Genomic DNA, 15,567 nt, shown 5'->3' with positions numbered 1-15,567 from the left:
TAATTATTTAGTTACATTATATTCCTCTCCTGCTCAGGACCAGAAGGAACAAACACAGAATTCATGCGATCTGACTCAACCATCAAACCACTCCTAGCTTGCAGGAAACAGCAGAATGCAAAGGGAACAAGCAACAGAATTCTATATAAAATTACATTTTAGCACAGGGCCCTGGGCTGGCATATGTAAAGACACCTACTGGCATGGCCAAACTGGCCCTCCTCCAGAGGGATACTTCTAGAGCTAGTTACCTAGAATATATATTATTATATTTTTATATATCCTATTGTAATGTACAGACTTCTCTAAAAGGTCAACTTTCCCTTTAAGGTGTCAGGTGAGCTTCCCTGCGGAGAGGTGCTGTCAGGGAATGGTAGAAAGCCTTGAGGCTAGGGTTCAGTCTGACTGAGCAAGTTAGTGAATTCCACAGCATAGGTGCAACATGAGACACAAGTTATTTTCACAGGTAGGTATGTATGATACTAATAAAGGACAGCAAAGATCAACTCCGAATTTGTGAACCAAACACCTTTTTTTTTTTACTGAATTTGAAATTACATATCTTGAGGTTTCAAATGTACCAAGTTTGGGCTGTATTACTTAGTTAGAATACTAAAGTTCCCCTATATCTCTATTATATTCAAAATGGATAGGAACACCAAGACCAATGGTACATTCTGAGGTCTGAAAGGGCTGCAAGACACAATGTTATAATAGCCAAAGGCTAATGGAACTCTGGGTTGTTATCTCTGCTGGTGTAAAAATCTATCCACGGTCTTCTGCTCCCTGGATGTGAGCCTAAGTCAGGTACTGGGTCAGCCGTACAGTGCAGACACAGGGTGGATTTTAGGGTGGAAATGCTTTAAGGATGCATTTTCACTCCAAATGCGCACTTCAAATATTTGGTTTTGTTGTCTTATAAAAGAAAGCATAATTCTAGGCAACTTTTTACAAAATTTTACAAAATTTACAAAATATCACTAATATATTTCAGGGGTTTTAAAATTATTTTGTAAAGGCAATTGCTATTGAAAGACACACTCCCCTGCGTTCCTGGTTGAAGCAATGTAGCAGAAGTCAGCCAGTTAACAGACCTGTAAAGAAGCATGCAACAATCCTATAGCAGAACTGATATCTGCTACACTGTTTCAAGATGCAGAACTGGCAGTGCAAAAGGGGACATTTAAATATCACATTCCATTGCAATTAAGTTACATTCATTGCTGATCCTCTTTTGTATAATGTGCACTTTTTGAAGTGTTCCTTATTGTACAAATATTTCTGTAACTCCACTGGTCACGGTTTGTGCCGACTTATCTTTCAAGTCACAGAGGAATAGTTTTGCTTTGCTAGACTCATTTTCCAGTCAGAAGTCTGTTGATATTCAGGCGCCGGTATAAAAGATAAAGGGACATTAGGTTTAACTGTTTAATATCCATAATGGTGGATATGGGTATCTAAGGCCAATCTAACTTTGACAGCATAGCATAGCAATGGGCACAACACAATATATAATCTAAACAAAAATCTTTGAAAATTCACACAATAATAGATAGATTGGCGACTACCAACCGTTGCAGTCATTCACTCTAGCAGTGCGGTCAGTTTATTGGTCCATGTATGGAGCACTCCTTACAGCCTGTATAGACAATATCTGGATGAAATTTGGCCCGGGATGGAAAATCCCATTGGACACAGATCAAATCCGCACATTGATGCTGCTTAATATTAATGTGTCTCCTGGGCCTAGGGTTGCCACCTGGCCAGTGTTTTACCAGCTTGACCGATAAAAATGATACTTAATGCCAATGTTATTAATAAGAAAGAAAGATAAATGTATCTGAGGGCTGAATGAGTCGATCAGGCTGGCTTGGCCCAGTGTGAGGGTAGCCAAACCATAATCAGGATCTACTCATTTAATGACCTAACCTAGGTGTATGGCCAGCTTTGCCCATAAGGCCTCAGTTAAAAGCTCTGAGTGCAGATTTCTTCATCTGCTGATGCATTTGCCAAGGACTCTTCTCAACTGACATTTGTTCTTGGTACAGACTGTAGCATTGTGAACAGTCTCTCTCGGACACTCACACAGCCTGCTGTATTTCTCACAGTCTCTCTAATGATTCACACAGAGTCCAACCTGCTGCATTCCCACACTGTCCCACGTCTGGCGGTAGCAAGCAGGTTTGGGGTGAACATTTGCATCTGTAAAAAGGAAAGCCAGCGTAAAGAAGGACAAGTGATACTTTAATAACTGCGCAGATATGAAACCCTAGCATGCCCTGCTGCACCAGGAAGCCTGGGAATATCTGGAGATTTTCCCTGAAACAAGACAACATTTAATGTGCTGACTGGCTGCAGATAAGCATGACAAGCAATAAATAAGGAATGTGTAGTACTTCTAAAGACACATAACTCAGGCAGGAATGCCCAGCCTTACAGCCCTCCAGCTGTTGCTGAACCAGATCTTCCAGCATCTACTGGCTAGCTTCACAGAACGCAGGGAGTTGCAGAGCAGCAGTGCAATGGCTGTTCAATTAAACAGCATAGATGATTCCTGAAATCTCATTGGCAGCGTTGCCGCCAGTCAAAGTCCCCATCACCCAAGCTGTTACAGACTACAATACCCAGACTCCTCAACAAGCTAATCCTGGGTGCCAAGGGCAATCCACATACACAAGAAAAGGAGGAACCAAAGCATTTCTTGCTCATAAAGCTGGCCATACCTGTGAAAATCCACTTGGATCCATACAGATATTTCCCTGATATTCCTACCTAAAGTGGGCAATATCAGGCTGAGATTGTTCAGGTCAAGAACTGCATCAACATGCTAATGCGGCCCTCGATCCAGCAGTAAAATCAAGGCCGCCCCATCAACATCTCAATGATTTTTAGCAGATATAAGTTGAGCAGGCACGTCTGAGGGCTTCATACACTGGCATATAAACTAATAAGTCGGCCGAAAGTGGCTGAAAGCAGCATAAATCGGCCTGTATTTGGCCACCTTAAAAGCACAAGCATTACCTCCTACACCTCGATTGGCTTGGAACGAGGTTGGGGCACTAACAGAAGGTGCATGTACCACAACAAAAGATAACGCCACACTGCACAAGTCTTTTTCACCAAGGCCTAACATGGTGAACATAGTTAGCACCCTTTCATGCATCACTTCCCAGATTACAACTGGCCAATTAGGGTTCTTCAAACACTACTGTTCTTTTCCACAAAAGCCATGAATAATTTGCAAAATATAGCCTTGAAAAATGGTTCATATATTATTTAAGGTGCTAAGTGGTGTCACATAAACCATTAAAACTTGTATATTATAAGCAATAAAGTCTACTTTAATATTAAAAGTCACCTTGGCATTTTATGACGTGTAGAATTTTCTATATATAAATGTACATGTCATGAGCTATTTAAATGTAGTTTTGACCTGTAAACCTGTAACTGGGCTCAGAGTTATTTCACTGCAGTAACATATAGCCAGTGAACAATGGTAGTGAAGCGGGCCTCGCAGTCTGAGATACCAAGGTTTAGGCAAAGGGTTATCCAGCTGGTATTAAGTGCAACCCCAAGCACCCTGAGATCGCTACCGGAAGCACTGAGACACTGAGTAATAGGTTAGTAATGTGTTTCCAGCAGTAACTTGTTTTACCTACCCAGGCCTACAGTGTACTGGCTGGTTCCAGTCCTGGGCTTTGTACAGGCCTGAATGCAAAGTGAATAATGGGTGAGCAATATGGTTTTGTCTGTGTGTAGTTAGCTTTAGGGCCCAAGCACACACCATTTGCCCTGTTCTTTACCATGAGAATGAAATGTAATTATGTAAATATTAAGTTATTCATTGTGAGCTGTACACAAACCATCGATCACGAGGGAACTTGTCTAGAACAGAAAGGGAACATCTCCAAAAAAGCAAACTTGTTATCTTGTACATTGAAATAAGCAAAGCTACTTAAGTCTACAAGTGATTTATCTTTTGCTTAATGAAAAGTAAAATGCAATCTGGGTGCTATGGGCAGTGACCCGAGCAACCAGATTGTGAGACTTAATTTTTAGCTTTAATTTTTTTTTGTCTTTTTGAAAGCAAGCCCTCTCCTACTGACCTTCCAGCCCATTTAAGCTTACCTCTGGAGCTTATAGAGTTAAGTGAATTATTCTGGAAAGAGCAGAGTTAAATCTGCTGTTCTGCAAAAGGGAGATTACCATCAGTCACTGACTAAGACAGCCTGCCTCACTTTAGAACTTTTCTGGTGCCTCTAAGCGTCATGGAAGTACTTTTTTGAATTGAAATATATTACCAATAAATATAAATATTGCATGCAGTCATATAATGATAAATATCCTATAACTGCAAATACAAACTTCTCTATTCCCAGTAATCCCAGCAAGCTCCAGTCCCCATATGCAACAGTCTAAACTCTCAGGGCTTTGTGGGGCAGCCAAATGTCATCTCCCAAAACTGCCTATAACCACAGCATTCCTGGATCCAGCACTTCTCCTAAAGGTTCCCTGTGTCAGTATCCAAGTTCACTGGCTACAACCAATACTAGGAAAAGGGCCAAAGGTTGAGCCACAGCTCTCTCCGGGGTAAGACTTGGCCCTGCAAAGAGAAGTTTGGCCAAGTGTCACAATTCCATACTGCAAGGAATGCGGCTCCCATACAAGAATACATTCCAGTATTTTGGCTCCACTGAATACTAATAAGCAAAGTGTTATTATAGCTGCATTTTTTAAATTCTGCGTGGTATTTTTGGAACTCAGCCTTACAAATGGTATTTCTGGGTAAAAACATGCAAAATGGCTTACAATGAGAGATGCCATGAACTTGCTTTGATTCATCATGAGAATAAGCAAACTTGACATTTACAGAGAACATAATATTTCCTGGATTGACAGGAAACCAAGGAATGGAGTATTTCCCCCCACTGAGCACAAGGCTTTGTTTAAATAAAATACAACTAATTTATTATTGATTTTAAGGCAAAATCATGGCTTCTTGGCTGATTAAAAGTATTCAGGTATTAGACCTATTATCCAGAATGCTTGGGACCTGTGGTTTTTCGGACAAGGGGTGTCTCTGTAATTTGGATCTACACGCCATAACTCTTCTAAAAAAATCATTTAAACATGAATTAAAACCAATAAGACTGTTTTCCTCCAATAAGGATTCATTATAGCTTAGTCGGAATTAATTGTACAAGGTACAGTTTTATTATTACAGAGAAAAAGGGAATCATTTTTTAAAATTATTATTTACTTATAATGGAATCTATAGGAGATGGTCTTCCGGTAATTTGGAACTTTCTGGATAACAGGTATCCAGATAACAGATCCCACACCTGTAATATCTAATTTATTTCTCCCAACACTGATTGGGTCAGCCTACAGCACTTGGAATGTGTTTGGCAGGGTAATGGGTGTCCTTTAAAGGGGTAGTTCAACTTTAGACAATTTACTCTAGTAACCAGGCAGTGGTTTGAAGGAGAGACTAGAATATGAATAGAAGAGGATCTGAATAAAAAGACTAAATAAGAGCAAAATTAAGAATAAGTAATAGATTTTTTGCTGCTGGGGTTCAGTGCCTCTCATTTGAAACTTGAAAGCAAAAAGCATCTGCAAACAATTTAAAAAAAAAAATACTGAAGAATTGCTAAGATAGGACATTATATAACACAAAGTAAAAGGAGAAGAAAAGGGTATCTAGTAAAATTAAATCTAAAACAACTGGACTTTTCTGTGTTTTTCTTGAAAACGTTTCACCACTCATCCGAATGGCTTCTTCAGTTCAAATGACTGGTAGGGAATTCCCCGGCATTTAAACCCAAGTCACTAGGGAGTGCTAAATGTTAGGTAACCCCGGTGATTGTAATCGCTTACCTGAAACTGCAGGCCGGTACTCATGCCAAAACTGCACTAGCCCAGGGTAAATGCAGACGAGCAATCCTCCTCTTTTTGCAGTGTTCCCGGGGCCCAAGCATGCACAGATGAGCAAAAAAGCCAGCTTTTTTTTTTTGTTATAGTTCGGCTTTTAACTGTACTGTGCATGCACAAAGACCATAGGAGGAAAAGGATCGCTTTCTCGCATACGGTACATCCTGGCCGGTGCAGTTTTCTCCTAACAGGAGCAGCAACCGGGGGTTTTATGTAAGCAAATCTTATTACGGGGGGTGCCTAACATTTTGTAACTTTCCTTTACAGGTGAACTACCTCTAAGCAACATAGAATATTGCTTATTAGTGTTGTATAAATGTGCTGGGGTCTTAGATTGTAAGCTTTCTTTATTGATTTTCAAGAAATAGGATGGGGAGGGGGATACAGAAAAAAAAGAGGGGAAGGGGGCAGGGGAAAAGTTCACATAATAAATAAGCATATACAGAAATCATGAAAGGGCATACATCTAGTTGCCCTTTCATGATTTCTGTATATGCTTATATATTATGTGAACTATTCTCAATTCTGAAATCATAAATTAGTTTATACACTTTGTTTAAGTCTCTCACTTACATTAACCACATAACTATTGTGCTTTAACATTCTATTTTGTTTGCAGAGTTGATGGATTCTTAAAGAATCTATTAGAAAAAAACCACCAGAAGAACAAAATTGTTTCAGTAGTGACACTCAGATTAACCAACCCTAGTACTAACATGGGAACCAGTAAAAATGAGGTATGTTAGAAATTTCTAATGGGTCCTGAATAAATACAAAAGCACTGACTCACAGTGCAGCATCCTATGCCATATGCCCATGCCAAGGGATCTCATTAGCTCTTGAATTGCAGAAAAAATGTAAATTCTTACAGCACAAGGCATCAGTACAGTTAGGCCAAGTTCTAAATACAGTGTGAAAGCTTGGCATCAGCTAGTGGAACTGTGTATAACAGTCGCTACAGAAACAAAATCAATCAAAGCCTGTTCCACTGGCAACATCACTCAACTTTTTTTTTGGCAAAATGAAAGAAAATAAAATTATAAGTCTTTTCCAGTATACATTTTTAATGGCTTTAGGCTGATGTACCATGGAGAGGTTTAGTAACCCGCAATAGATCTCTGCCAACGCGAGCGACTAATTATTTTAAAATGCCTTTCCACCAGAAACAATACCAATCTTTGGTGGAAAGCCTTATATACCACTTTGGTTTTCCGAAGTCAAACAGTTTTCTTCCTGTAGTCAACTTTGGGCAACTTTATTAGTCACCCATGGTAGCTGAAATCTATTGTGGGCAACTAAACCTCTCCATGGAACATCAGCTTTAAAGCTATTTCCAATCATAATTGAAACCAGAGCCACTTCTGCTACTATGTTTCAGGTGTCATAATCAGGAACGCAGAAAATATATAAACCAGCAAACAGACAACAGCATTCAATATCAAATACAGTTAAAAATAATTTTTGCAACCAAAACTTGCCTCCTTACCAGAAATTCAAAAAAATAAGCACCTGCTTTGAGGCCACTGGGAGCAACATGTTGCTTTCAAGCCACGGGTTGGGAACCACTTAATTGCTGAAAGGCAGTATGAATGGGAAGCACAAACATATACACAACACACCCATAGATACATACATACATACATACATATTATATATATATATATATATATATATATATATATATATATATATAGACACAAATGATGGAAGCTGACAATCTGCACATTGCCAGGAAAAACCCCTTCATTATCTGATTCTCCCAGCGCCTTCCTGCTTTTAAGCATTGCCTCAAGACTCCCCCCTTCAGAACAAAAAAAAGCCTGTCCATACACTCCCACTCACTTACGGATTCAGCTTATTTAAAGGTCCATTGATAGGAGACAGCAACATCTCAAAGCAGAGCTGCACGATTTTTCCCATGTAGTGAGGGCACATACCAACCAATAAAAATACAAGATAATATGTTTGATTTTTGGGAGACATTGTTGCATAAAAAACACCAGCCTGTTTAGTTTTAAAAACCATTCTTCTCAATGAGGCAGCCGACAGGATTCTGGCTGCACACTCTGTAATCTCTCCTTGTTATTTTCAAACTTTACCAGTGGACCATACAGGCCCATAACGTGCCATTACGCTTCCAACTCACACAATTAAGGAACTAACAAAGTAATAGGAGGGACACTCTAAAAGTGAAGCTCTGTGTCCTACGCTTCCCACTTATAAAACTATGGGTTTAAAATAGGAACCAACAAGCAGGTAAGCTCTCCGATTTATTAGAACTGTTGTACAGTACTGGCACACCACTACAAAAGTTGTTCAGCCATCATATATTGTAGGGGAAGCATCTGTGTACTAATTGCAAACAAGCCCTATGTACAGTCAGGGCCTTCTTGGGGTAAGGGCCACATGGATCTGTGCCTCATCCTCTCTCTGCCTGCATAGATAGCAAAGTACAAAATGTTTCAGCTCATAAAGTAGTAAACATTTTGCTGCTTATTGGCATTCCATTGCTTTTTATTTACACCAAATGTTACCATGCAAAAGGTATGCTAGGCGACACTTGGGTGCAGATCAGGGAAGCCCAATGGCAGTTCCAGCCCCTGAGCTCACACACCCATAATTAATAATTGCTTAAGGTGAAGTTCTACACTAGTAGTGTGTTGATTTTGACTTTTTTTTATTCTTTAGTTTTTTGTTCTGCAGCTCTCTGGCTTGGAATTTAGTTGCTATGGAATATTTACCTAGCAACAAAGGAGTAATCTCATAGCAAAATGCAAAATGAAGCCCTAAAAAGACCTAACCCCCTAAACCCCCCCAACAACCAAACAGCAATTTTGACTTAAGCCTGTGCCAGAATAGTAAGGATTTGAAGATATATAAAGGAAAATGTAATTCTTAGAATCTTTTCAATACATTACATAAAGATGCTCAGTGGTTTAACAGTATTTGTAAATGGATTTACAATCCAAGCTACAGTATAATTTCTACCCCATTACAGTTCTTGCTCTAGTGCTTTTACTAACAAAGGAAAAGTCACAACTTCCTCACCATTACAGTCCAAGATACAATCCCCACCCATTAAATAAATGCAGACTTACTCCTCCTTCCATTACAGTCCTAACATCCCATGTTGTAACTCCTATTACAGTGCTAGCACCCAAACTATAGGTCATATACCATTAGTCCTACAGTATAAATCCCATCATATTACAGCACAACAACCCAAGTTACAATCCCCACAGCATTACTGTTCCTACAACACACACTACATTATCACAGCCACACAGTCCAATTACAGTATAACACCCATCACATTACACCAGCACAGTCCAACCTACAGCATTATTTCCCTCTCATTACAGCCACACTGTTAAAGCTACAGTATTGTTCCCATCAAATTACAGCCCCAGCTATACACACTATGGTATAATTCCCATCACATTACAGCTGTACAGTCCAGGCTATAGTATTATTCCCATCACATTACAGCTGTACAGTCCAGGCTACAGTATCATTCCCATCACATTACAGCTGTACAGTCCAGGCTACAGTATCATTCCCATCCCATTACAGCTGTACAGTCCAGGCTACAGACAGCTGTACATTACAGCTGTACAGTCCAGGCTACAGTATCATTCCCATCCCATTACAGCTGTACAGTCCAGGCTACAGTAGCTGTACAGTCCAGGCTACAGTATCATTCCCATCCCATTACAGCTGTACAGTCCAGGCTACAGTATCATTCCCATCACATTACAGCTGTACAGTACAGGCTAAGTATCCATCCCATTACAGCTGTACAGTCCAGGCTACAGTATCATTCCCATCATTACAGCGTACAGTCCGGCTACAGTATCATTCCCTCATTACAGGCTGTACAGTCCAGGGCTACAGTATCATTCCCATCCCATTACAGCTGTACAGTCCAGGCTACAGTATTATTCCCATCCCATTACAAGCTGATACAGTCCAGGGCTACAGTATTATTCCCATCACATTACAAGCTGTACAGTCCAGGCTACAGTATCATTTCCCATCCCATTACAGCTGTACAGTCCAGGCTACAGTATCATTCCCATCCCATTACAGCTGTACAGTCCAGGCTACAGTATCATTCCCATCACATTACAGCTGTACAGTCCAGGCTACAGTATCATTCCCATCCCATTACAGCTGTACAGTCCAGGCTACAGTATCATTCCCATCCCATTACAGCTGTACAGTCCAGGCTACAGTATCATTCCCATCCCATTACAGCTGTACAGTCCAGGCTACAGTATTATTCCCATCACATTACAGCTGTACAGTCCAGGCTACAGTATTATTCCCATCCCATTACAGCTGTACAGTCCAGGCTACAGTATCATTCCCATCACATTACAGCTGTACAGTCCAGGCTACAGTATCATTCCCATCCCATTACAGCTGTACAGTCCAGGCTACAGTATTATTCCCATCACATTACAGCTGTACAGTCCAGGCTACAGTATCATTCCCATCCCATTACAGCTGTACAGTCCAGGCTACAGTATCATTCCCATCACATTACAGCTGTACAGTCCAGGCTACAGTATTATTCCCATCCCATTACAGCTGTACAGTCCAGGCTACAGTATCATTCCCATCATATTACAGCCCCAGCAATAATTCTAGAGTTTAAGCTAATTCCCCACACCATTACCGTCCTACAGCCCAAGTTACAATTCCATTAGGCTACAGCCAACACATCCATAGCTATAATTCCCAACCCACCCCAGTTACACAGCCCAGTGTGTAATCCCATTCATACCAGTACAGCCCATATGAGTATGTCCCTCCATTCCAGCGCTAAAAGGCTTCCCTGAAGGCGGCCGTACGCTTACATGTGAGGCGCATCTGCCGCACTCAGACTCCCAGAGTGCCTAGCGAGCCCCGGGCAGTGTGGGCGCAGGAGTCGGGGCTAGCGCAGCGATGTGGGCGCAGTAACCCTGTAACCCTGCAGCCCGGCTACAACATGAACCCCACAGAGAAGCAGCATACTTACCGCTGGGACTTGCCCAAGTCACATTCATTCAGTAGCTCAGCCCGGTTCCGTCTGTAGCTTCCCCTCTTCCTCCCCCCTTTTTTTTTTTTTACCCTTTTTCTTTTCCTTCAGGATCTTGTTAGAAATAATGGAGGCGAACGCTCCTCCCTTTATAACATGTCATTGCGTCACATGACCAGCCTCGGCAAGGGGTAACCCTTTCGTAGCCAGACCTTCAGCCTATATCCTACAGTCACCTCGCAAGGTTTCCCTCGTTTCCGCGGATTTGAAATCTATCAGAAAATATAACATTTCCGCAATATATTTCTTTATTTTTTTTTTCCGCGAAATAAAATCACGTTGTCTTTGAGTTTTATGGTAATGTCTTTATTAACAGCGCTCACCTGCATCATTGCCATGTAACAAGTCATTTAGGAGTTACAGTTTTTATATACATATTTATCTTAAATGAGAGAGAGCTGCCCAAATAAGATTTAGTATCTTTCACTGATTCCCATAACCAGTGCCATATGGTTGTACAGCAATATACAACTAATGTTGCCCATTTACTCAGGTAAGGGCTAAAGTGCCCCAGTGCAATTACCAATAGCTTTTATTTTTTAACTTATTATTATTAACATTTATTTATAAAACCCCAACATATTCCGCAGCGCTGTACAATAAGTTTGTACAATCCCTTAAGTTACTATCCTCCCCAGAGTCAGCACATACTTCTAAATCTCTGTAATTACTTTGTGCCATAGCCACAATTACAATCATAATCTCCCCAATACTGCTTTAAATAGCAGTTATAGTGACAAAACAGGTTTAAAATGTGTAATTAATGTTTAGTGGAAAGCTGCTTAGAATTACATTTTCTTTTATTAAGCCAGTTAGGGGGTTCTCTCCCCTTAGTAATTGTAATAAATATAGTGACTGCAACTGGATTTCATTGTATACATCAACAAATAATTGCATTTAGAACAAAGTTCCACAGGGTATATTTGCTATTGGATGGCATTTAGCTAGACCTGCCCTTGCTGAAGCTTTCCTTCTCTAACTAGGAAAACACTTAGTGCACTTTGCTATTGTTACCCACCAGATATCTGCCTGACCTTACTATACACCCATTTGTAAACACCATAAACAGAGTTGTTTGTTGTAACACCAAGCCTCACTCACCTAGGAGCCAGCAGCCATCTTTAGGTGACATTTCTGGAAAAACTGGACTGGAGCCTCTTGCACTATAATGGCTGGGTAATTTAACCGGTCACGTCATCCCTGTACTGAAAATGTGAGCTTTCAGATCATTTAACCCTTTCACTACCCCCCCAAATATGACATCTGCGAATGCTGGCAACTACCAGAAACAGTATTTAACAATAAAGACAGCAGACCCAGCTCTGGGGAAAAGTATAAGGAGGTTCTTCTCCTAAATGGTGCTAAATTTTAAAATGCATGTGCAGACTGGATTGGTTTGGGTTTGGTTTTGTGGGTGGCTCTAAAGAGGGATCCCCAACCTTTTTGCCCCGTGAGCCACATTTAAATGTAAAAAGACTTGGTGAGCAACACAAGCATTTAAAAAGTTCCTGGGGTACCAAATAAGGGTTGTGATTGGTTATTTGTTAGCCCCTTTTTTGACTGGCAGCCTACAGAAGGCTCTGTTTAGCAATACACCTGTTTTTTATACAACCAAAAAGCGACACCAAGCCCAGAATTTAAAAACAAGCACCTCTTTAAGGCCACTGAGAGCAACATCGAAAGGGTTGGGGAGCAACATGTTGCTCACGAGCCACTGGTTGGGGATCACTGCTCTAAAATGTGTTGCCTGTGGGGTAAAATGTATTTTATTTCCCAAACTATACTTTGTTTATACATGTAAATGGCTGCTTTGAAATCTATACTGCAGTATCTTAGGGTAATGGCACATAATGAAAATGATCCACTCCTGTTTTTGTTAGGCCTAAATTCCTCTTCACACTAGATGATAACATGATATAAGGTCTCAAAAAGGCCTGGAGTGGATTATTATCTCCCTAGTTGGGGTTGATTGACAGCTCTGCTTTTCTCTTATTCTGACTCTTGGATCAATGTTGTGGCAAGCTTCCTTCAGGTCTGTTAATCATCTGGCTTCTGCTATATTTACAAATGGCTTTAAAACCTTTGGACATTTTTAATTCATGAATATTGGAAAGTTGCTTTTAATTGCATTTGGAAAAAATCAGTTTTTGAGTGGAGATCCCCTTTAAATATTTATCTGGAAAAGATTTTAAAAGGGGGGTGAATATCTGGTAGCAGCAGGTAGGTAACTCGGCTCCACAGATGAGACAGGCACTCAGGTCTGCAACATTAGCAGGCTCCTGCCTGTGCTTTATTTTTCACAGTGAAACAAAACACAACTCAGCTTCCGTGTTTGAAGGGATAAAAAAGGTCAACAAAACAGAGTCCAGAATAATTTCCAACAAAGTAAAACAAAAGTCCACACTGCCATCACCAGGCGGTCATTCTCTGGAGTCCCAGAAACAGGGGTAGTTTGTTACAAGTCCAGTCTTCCCCGCACAGCATATATATAGTTATTTAAAGTAATTTATATAACAGTTGGTACCATAACATATACCAAGGCAAACAATCCTTGGACCTTATTTATTAGGGATACATCACTTTCTATTAACTTTTTTAGTATGAGGGTCACCAATATTATGACTCTATTTCATTGCATTCCTCGCAACATTTTGAAATGGCGGCACAGCGAAAATTGTGTGACCACGCCCATTCTGCAACCACACACACCCAAATGCCACGCCCATTTTGCTATAAATTTTATTTAAAGTTTAAACACAATTCTGGGGGTTTTAGGTGTTGTTACAGTTTTGCTAAAAAAGCTGAAATTGCCCTTTAAGCTGCAAGTCTCAGTTCCCCCAAGAGACCCGTTTAGCTTATTAGTTACAATTGTATCTCAGTGTAGGAGTGACTTGTTAACTTTCTGGGCTCTCTGCCAAAAGCCCATTTATTTGTGAGAAACAATGTTTGTAAGTGCAGGTGAAGCTGGGCTGGGAGCTGGGCTCTCTGCCAAAAGCTACTTGCTTAATTAAATTTGTATCTTTTTAGCTTCAGTGCAGGAGATCAAAGGGAAATGAGGGACTTTTCAATAAGAATCCGGGACTGTGGGTTGAGCTGTGAAAAGAGGGACTGTACCGCGAAAATCAGGACAGTTGGGAGCTATGTCACAGTTTCAGCCCTAGCTGTGTTTGGTCCCAGGTGGACCAATGTTTCTCACTAATACTTAGAAAGTGAGGGCTCTACCCTAACTCCATCCTGTCCCCTTTCTCCAAGGGCAATGGGGTGGGTACAATGGTCCGTCAATAGCAGGAACATCACCAAGCCATTGATTTATTCTGTGTTCAACTGGGATTGGGGTTCACTTTTATGTGACCTTCTCAGTTACTAATTAGTTCTCATAATAATATATCATTGTTTAGATAATATAATGTAACTAATAATATATCTCCCCTGCCTCACCCACAAGGTTGGTCACTATGAGGGCATGATTCCACCTTAAGGTCCCCATACACGGGCCGATTTTTGCTGCCGATATCAGTCCCTTAGACCGATTCAGCAGCTAATCAGCCCGTGTATGGGTATTACCGATGGGCCTGCCCGACCGTTATCTGGCCTAAGATCGTCCAGATCTCGATCGGGCAGGTTAAAAAATCTAGTCGGATCGGGGACCGCATAGGCTCGTTGATGCGGTCCCCAGATCGACTTTTCCTAAACCCATCGTCATATCCAGGGCCAAATGATCTAATTATCCTGGATTCTCCCGCTATAGCTGGAACATAACCTCAATTAGTACTGGGTTAGTATGGTTAATAATAATTGCCACCCCACCCCTGTTCTCTATACTTTCCCTTAAACCATAATGTTAATAAATGTTGATGGCAATGCAATGTATCCTGCTTTTTAGGAACTAGGGAGAAGCTATTAAATCCTGCCACCGTCACCCCCTTGTCAGAAAGCTATAATCTACTATGGCCAGGGCCGCCATCAGAAATCACAATAAAGTTTTCTGCTGCCTGCTGCTGTGGTGTCCTCCGGTATGTGCCGCGGCTCCCAGCTACTTCTGTGCTTTTATAAGGTTGCGCCCCGTGGGTGTGACGTCAGCACGCATGGGCGCAAACTTATAAAAGCGGAGAAGTAGCGGCACATAGCGGAGGACGCCGCCAGAGCCAGAGGAAGTGAGGGCCCGGACTTGATTAAAGCTTTAAAGCTAAAAACCTCCGGGCCCGGGATGATTGTCCCCCCTGTGCCCCCCTGATGGTGGCCCTGACTATGGCACGGCACAGCAGGGATGCATATGGCAAGCTCAATAGCTCTGGGCACACACATCAGCACATATTTATATCTGTATCACACTATCCAAGCACTTATACCATACATTCTACACACACGCACATATATATATATATATACTGCAGAAAAGATACTCCGCACTCACAGGACTTATGAAAAATAAAGAAATAATTTATTGGTCAAACAACTAACATTTCGGCTGGCGCAGCAGCCTTTCTCAAAGTGACTCAGTGTCAAACAAATCCCCTAATTAAACCCAAAAAATGGCGCCAAAAAACCAG

At 41.1% G+C, this 15,567-nt stretch overlaps 2 protein-coding genes and 1 pseudogene across 2 annotated transcripts in view; 1 reads left to right on the top strand and 2 right to left on the bottom strand.

Moving 5' to 3' along the window:
* The window catches only part of myo18a (myosin XVIIIA), a 56,914-nt gene extending 45,806 nt beyond the window's left edge, over nucleotides 1-11,108 (bottom strand). The window contains 1 exon segment of the mRNA NM_001016030.2: nucleotides 10,958-11,108. The gene's annotated coding sequence lies outside the window, so the exon portion shown is untranslated.
* Nucleotides 1-15,567, bottom strand: part of LOC100492388 — a 262,674-nt pseudogene that overhangs the window by 196,955 nt on the left and 50,152 nt on the right.
* LOC100038306 (uncharacterized loc100038306) overlaps nucleotides 1-15,567 on the top strand; it is a 68,786-nt gene that overhangs the window by 40,351 nt on the left and 12,868 nt on the right. The gene's annotated exons all lie outside the window — the stretch shown is intronic.

This window comes from Xenopus tropicalis, chromosome 2 (assembly GCF_000004195.4).
Source record: "Xenopus tropicalis strain Nigerian chromosome 2, UCB_Xtro_10.0, whole genome shotgun sequence".
Lineage (NCBI taxonomy): Eukaryota > Metazoa > Chordata > Amphibia > Anura > Pipidae > Xenopus > Xenopus tropicalis.
This window is presented reverse-complemented; position numbering and strand designations above follow the sequence as displayed.